Raw genomic sequence first — 7,604 nt, 5'->3', positions numbered from 1 at the left:
TTCCGTCTCGACCCTCCTTGGCTCGAGTACGGATCCTCTGCTTTCAGTAGTACGGGCCCATACTACCATCCACATCTATCCGTACTTTCCTCAAGGATTGCTTCGACTTCACCAAGTCCCTTAACCAATATCCCTTTCCAACTATTCTCATCCTAGGCTTTCCTAAGGCACTCTCCGACCTACTCTCCGCCATCATTTTCACTAGGAGTCCTTACCATCCTCCCCTAACTAGCTTACGGATACTATCACATATCTGCTCACTAGTTAGTTGAAGTTAGCCAGGTCCCCTATAGCACAAAGAAAGCAACATTCGTGCATCGAGTAACCATATCAAGTATTACATAACCCAGCCATCCTACTACAAACTAGGTAGTCCTAGCATGCAGCTCATATAACAGACATATAAGGCATCCTTCCTAGATCCTCATCCCTAATCTAGCATGCAGTTCTCGAAAACATATATCATCCATAAACGGCATCCTCCTAGATCCTTATCCCTAATCTAGCAATCAACTCTCCAAAACATATATCATATGACATAACATAACAAGTATGGGTATCTTGGGGAAAACTTACTTGAGCCGAGTCCCAAGAACAACTCGCCAAGTCGAGGTTGTTCAAGTCTCATTTCTCGATTTCTGATGTACAACACTTGTCCAAAAGATATATCTAGGCTTCTAAGATCGATCTAGCACGTAAAGTTACAAACTTTACGTGCATGCATGGGAGAATAAGATCAAAAGGCTCTAAAAGAAAATCTTAAAATACATGGTGCTTTCTAAGGCCCCAAAGTCAGCCACTTTATGTCTTGTGGTCCCTAAGGACCATGGATCTGGAGTCTTAGCCTCAACCATGATTGCTTTCATATTTGGATACAAAAAATGGCTCCTTAAAGCCCTAATTTACTCCAAAAACGGATCTAGAACATGAATGAGCAAGGTATAAACTTTTTACCTCCAAAGAACTACAGATGCAGCACAAACTCGAGATCCTCTGATTTCCCCTTGGTTCTTCAAGCTTTTCCTTCCTTCTTGTGATCACAAACCACCAAAATCCACCAAAGAGCCCTTAGATCTTCAACAACGATGATTAGGGTTTAATGTGAGGTGTTCTGAGAGCATAGGGGACGATGGAGGCTGTATAAGGTTGTTTAAATAGGGTGCAAACCCTCGGATTAGGGTTTTGTCTAGCTAGAGCCTACTCGTCGAGTTTTGCCTCCGACTTGACGAGTCCACCACTTAAACCCCGGGTCCAAAACGCTACTACTCGACGATTTGAGCCATCAACTTGCCAAGTCTCAGTCCAAAATGCAAAAAAAAAAATACTCAATGAACTACATAGCAGGAACCAGGTGCTACACTTCTTTGTAGGGACTAGATTAAGGATATGAGCGGCAGTCTCTAAGGCTTACCCCCGGAATTAGATTGGTAGCGAAGCTCGACTCATCATGGATCGAACCATGTCCAACAAGGATCGATTACGCCTCTCAGCCACACCATTCAACTGTGGTGTCCTGGGAGGTGACAATTGTGAGACAATCCCACATTCCTTAAGATAGTCGAGGAACTCTGTACTAAGATACGCACCACCTCGATCAGACCAAAGCATCTTAATTTTCCTACCCAATTGATTCTCGACTTCTTTTTTAAGCTATGTAAACCTTTCAAAAGTCTCTGACTTATGCTTGATTAAGTAGACATATCCATATCTACTACAATCATCTGTAAAAGTCACATAATAACGATTAGAATCCCTTGTGGCAGTTTTGAAGGGTCCACACATATCTGTGTGCACTAGATCCAACAAACCTTCACCCCTTGCACAAGAACTAGTAAAGGGTGACTTTGTTATTTTTCCAAGTAAGAATGATTCACAACTATCATCTGACTTTAGGTCAAATGACTCCAAGACTCCATCCTTTTGGAGTTGGCCTATACATTTCTTGTTTACACGTCCAAGACGACAATTCCATAATGATGCTTTATCCGAGTTATCATTAGAAGAATCAATACACAACACATTATTTCCTAGGTTATATACAACAGACACAGCTTCATGCACACCATCACAAGGTAATGCTTTAAAATAAAGAACATTATTAAAGAAATCATTTATTCCACCAACTTCATTATCAAAAGAAAAGGTAAAACCTTGTTTGTACAAAGCATGAAAGGAAATAATATTTCTTGACATTTCAGGCGAGTAACAACATTTATTCAAACATAATGTAAACCCACTACCTAGCAAAAAGGAATAAACTTCAATCTTGGTGACAGGTGAAGCCTTCCTATTCCCCATGATTAAGTTTATCTTTCCATGCTCCACATGCTCACTTCTTCTTAGTCCCTGCAAATCAGAACATATGGGAATTCCACAACCTGTATCAAGGACCCAAGAGTTATAATAGGGTGAGTTATTATACAATATTTCGTACATACTTGCATGGATGGGTTTTACTTTCCCATCCTTAATATCTTATTGGTACTTTGGGCAGTTCCGCTTCCAGTGCGACTTTTGATGGCAATAGAAGCATTCAACCTCTTCTGGGTCAGAAGAAGGAGTAACAAGACCTTTCTTGGTTCCACTTGAAGAGGAGCCTTCAAGGGTCTTACCCTTGGTACCCTTTGAAGGGTTCTTCCTCTTTTTCCCTCTACTTTTCCCGATTGCCAGTACAGGAGCGAAGTTTGGAGTAGGAGTAGGAGTGGTAACAATCGACTTTCTCTTAAGACATGTTTCAAAGGTCTTAAGGAGTCCTTGAAGCTTGTTGAGGGTAACTTCCTCCTTGTTCATGTGGTATGTAATGCATAATTGATCATAACACGAGGGTAAGGAGTGCAAAATGATATCTATTTCCAACTCCTCAGGGAAGTTCAAATTAAGTTTCAGCAACCGATTCACATACCTTTGCATTTTTTGCAAGTGACTGATGATGGATTCACCATCCTTCATTCGGCTTATTATCATGGAGCATATGATGTCATACCTCTCTTGGCGAGCATTTTGATGGTAGCGGTCCATCAAGTCGTAGTGCATCTCAAAATGGTAATAGTCCCCATAGGACTTTTGGAGCTCGGCTGTTATTGTGGCCATCATGATACAAGCCACTTTTGTGGCATCTCTCTCATGAGTCCGGAATTCAACGATCTCCTCAGGAGTAGCAGTTGACTCATCAATATCCTGTAACTCCTTGTCAAGGACATATTCCTTGTCCTTGTAGCATGTGACCATCTTGATGTTTCGGATCCAATCCATAAAGTTGGAACCATCAAAGATGACTCTCCCTTAAAGGTTCACGAGAGAGAAGGAGTTGGTAGGGTTTGAGCCAGAAGCAGTATTGTTGGAAGACATATGAAAAGAAGAGAACACGTTTAGATTGGATATAAAGATATTCCTTAATAAAACACCCAAATGTAATATCAAGGCTAGAATCCAATCACAATATATTATAACTTAGAAGAGGATTTCGTAATATAAGCTATAACATATTTGAAAGGTAGGTGAATGAGGATTCACCAATTTCCACCATGAAATGTAATATAAGCTACAAAATATTTCAAACCAAGGCTCTGATACCAACTTGTAACACCGTAAATTTTCAAATAACTTTTTCATTTTAAAACACAATAAAACTCATTTTTACATTTCCTAAAAACCACAAGTGTCTCAAATGTCAACAATCCACAAATAAAAATAACTATTCCAGAATCATGAAAATAAACTCTCCAGTGTGTACTATCTAGCCGGTGCCTTCCCGTGATCCTGAGAGGTACCTGAAACACATAACATATAACACGGTAAGCATGAAGCTTAGTGAGTTCCCCAAAATACCACATGTATCTCATTATCCACTCGAGGCTATACTCAATAAGACCCTCCTGTTAATGTCTCTCAGTGGGACCCTCTGGTCCCACAACTCGGGTGGACCTTTCGGTCCTATCTCGGTAACTCAGCATAATACACAACACAAATCACAAAGACATAAGGCAAGATATCACAATACTCAATATAAGCACATAAGATCCTCCGGGCAGACAAAGATTACCACTCTAGGTAAAGTATACTGAGAAGACTCGCCTTGTAAGCTAGCAAGTAATAACATCCTACACAAAACTCCTACTAGCCTCCACCTAACACATAAGATAATAATCTCTAATTAATGCTTAAATCACGACTAAAAATAAACTAGGTTATTGTCTCTCTCAAACTCTTGGGATGGGTAAAAGACCATTTTACCCCTCCATTGTCCCCATAATCTCTGTCTTGACTAAACCCTAAACTCAACAAAAGTCAACACTCAAGTCAACAGTCTATGTTGACCTAACTCGCTGAGTGCATCTATGTGACTCGCCGAGTCCCCTTTATTCCTTCAGAACATCGTGAAAACCCAATTCAACTCATCGAGTTGTCCCGTCAACTCGTCGAGTTACCCATGTCCAGACTCATCGGGGAAAACCCTAGCCGACTCGTCGAGTCAGCTCTTTAACTCGTCAAGTCCCTTGAGTAAGTTTCTCATTCAGACGTTTTAAGGTAGATCTACCACTCCACACTCTAGATCTAGGCTTCTAAGGCTTGAATGTCACGTAAAGCTTCAATCTTTATGCTCATGCATGACATATTTTACTCCACCACTCCAATACAACTCTAACAAAGGTGTTTAAGCACAATAGCTCTTATATGGATTAATAAAGTTGGGACCTTGGGACGTTCTGGACCTTACAAGGTCCATATCTGAAGTCCAGACCTCCTAATAGACTCCATGCACTCATTGTCCGAACAAAAATGTGGTAAAAGCCCACACTTCCATACTATAGAGATCCAACTAATAAGATGAGAAATGTGTAAGGTTTTTACCTCCATAGAAGCTCCAACTGAAAGAATTCTAGATCCCACAGACTTCCCTGTTTCCTTCCAAAAGATCCACCAAAATACTCAATATTAGCTCACACACTCTCTCTTAGCTTAATGGCAGATTAGGGTTTCTCACCAGGGAGTTGGGCAGCTGGTGATGCGGAAATAATGACAACGGTTTCATTAAATAGGCCCCAAAGCCGGGGATATTGGGTTTCCTCAAACTGTGCCAACTCGGTGAGTCAGCTCTCTGACTCATCAAGTTGGTTATAGATCTCAAAAATAAATAAATAAAAGGATAATATACCTGGGAGCCCAGATGTTACAAAATCGATCACTTGAAACCCTAGAAGGATCATTAGCAGATTTTGTGCCTCTCCCTCTGTAGCTAATGTTCTTCCATTGCTTGTGGTGTTTGTGATCTATTAGAGGCATCACATTTGAGGTTCTAAGTTCTCAAAGGTTGAAGATCAAGCTAGCTACAATTGAAAGGTCAGATTGTAACTTTGTTTTAGATATAAATTTCGATTTATGCATGCTAGATTAGGGTTTATAGCTTTGGATGATTATTGCATGTACAATTAGAGAAAACCTAGATCCATGCTAATTGTCTCCCACTTCCATTCTGATATCTCTGGCTATTGGAGCAGACCTGAGGGCTTCTGATATTCGACCTTCACCTTCGCACAAGTTAGGCACTTGCCCACAAAGGTAGCGATATCTGCTTTCATGTTTGGCGAAAAATACAGTTCCTTGAGATCAAGGTACATCTTGTCCGAACCTAGGTGAATGGAGTATCTAGTTTTGTAATCTTTGTTCACGACAACCTCTCAGTAACCACCGAACATTGGGGTCCAGATCCGGTTCATGAAATGATAGACTCCATCTCGCTTGATCTCTAAGTTCTTTTCCATTCCCCTCAAGGCTTCACCCGACACATTTTCTGGTTTTAAGGCTTCCAGTTGGGCCTCTCTGATTTGTGCGGATAAGTGGGAATGGATAGTCATGGTTAGTGCTTACACACTGCAGCCTGAGTACTCTTTCTGACTGAGGGCATATGCTACCACATTGGCCTTGTCGGGATGGTAGCATATTTTGCACTCGTAATAATTGTGTAGCTCTAACCATTTCTGTTGTCTCAGGTTCAACTCCTTCTGGTTGAAGATGTGTTGCAGGCTTTTATGGTCAGTGAAAACTGTGCACTTGGCTCCGTAAAGGTAATTTATCCATATCCTCAATGCGAAGACTACTGCTCCCAACTCTAAGTCGTGAGTTGTGTAGTTGACTTCGTGTGCTTTGAGATGTCTTGAGGCATAGGCGATAACCATTCCCCACTGCATAAACACACAGCCTAAACCCTGATTGGAGGCATCGCAGTAAACAACAAAGTCCTCCGTCCCTTCGGGCAGAGATAGGATAGGTGCGCTGCATAGGGCCTGCTTTAATGTCTGGACCGCAGTGTCTTGCTTTTCAATCCAACAAAAGGGTACACCTTTTCGGGTCAGAGTAGTTAACGGTTTGGCAATTCTGGAGAAATTCTGGATAAACCTGCGATAATAGCCAGCGAGACCCAAGAAATGACGGATTTCTGTGGGCGTCTTCAGTGCTGACCAGTTCTCTATCGCTTTGATTTTGGAGGGGTCCGCGTGTATGCCTTCCTCGCTTACCACGTGACCAAGTAAAGTTACTCTTTGAATCCAGAATTCACAATCGGAGAATTTCACATATAGCTTCTCCATTCGTAGAGTTTCCAACACCAATCTCAAGTGTTGTCTGTGATCTTCCTCGCTTCTGGAATACACAAGTATATCATCGATGAACACGATAACGAACTTGTCCAGAAAAGGATGGCACACCTGATTCAACAGGTCCATGAATGCTTCCAGAGCATTTGTTAGACCGAAGAGCTTTACTACAAACTTGTAATGACCATATCGAGTCTGAAATATTGTTTTAGGGACATCTCCATCATGGGCTCGCAGTTGATGGTACCCTAACTTGAGGTCTATTTTAGAGAAGTAACTAGCTCCTTGAAGTTGGTCGAAAAGGTCGTTGATTCGAGATAGAGGATACCGGTTCTTGATTGTGAGCTTGTTTAGTTCGTAGTAGTCAATGCACATTCGGAAGGACACATCTTTCTTTTTCATAAATAGGATCGGGGCTCCCCAGGGTGAAGAACTCGGCCTGATGAATCCTTTGCTGAGCAGCTCATTGAGTTGGCTGGATAACTCTTGCATTTCAACTAGCGCTAGATGTTAAGGAGATTTAGCTATAGGAGTAGCTCCAGGGATTAAGTCGATACGAAACTCGACTTGGCGCTCGGGAGGGATTCCTAGAAGCTCTTCGGGAAATTTGCATACTTCGGGGATGCTCTCGAGGTTTTTAACTTCCTGTTTCTCATTTATGAGGTGGGCTACTAATGCATGGCACTCCTTTCGTAGAAGTTTTTGGGCTTTGATGCACGAAATGATACGGAGGTTCGAGATGATTTTATCACCATAAATCATGAGGGTTTCACCAGAAGGAAGACTGAAGTGGATAGCTTTTTCTTAGCAAAGGATATCAACATGATTGGGGCTTAACCAATCCATGTCAATGATGACGTCAAAACTCTTTATGGAAACCGACATAAGATTGTTGGGAAAAGAATGATCGTTCAGGGTAAGAGTACAACCTACAGATATGTCGTTTGTGCTCTCTTTCTCTCCGTTAGCCATCTTAATAGTAAATGCTTCGGTTAAAGGTTGGGGTTTAGG

This window comes from Lactuca saligna, chromosome 4 (genome assembly GCF_052625555.1).
Source record: "Lactuca saligna cultivar CGN05327 chromosome 4, ASM5262555v1, whole genome shotgun sequence".
Classification (NCBI taxonomy): domain Eukaryota; kingdom Viridiplantae; phylum Streptophyta; class Magnoliopsida; order Asterales; family Asteraceae; genus Lactuca; species Lactuca saligna.
The sequence above is the reverse complement of the archived record's forward strand: the minus strand, read 5'-3'. Positions refer to the sequence as shown.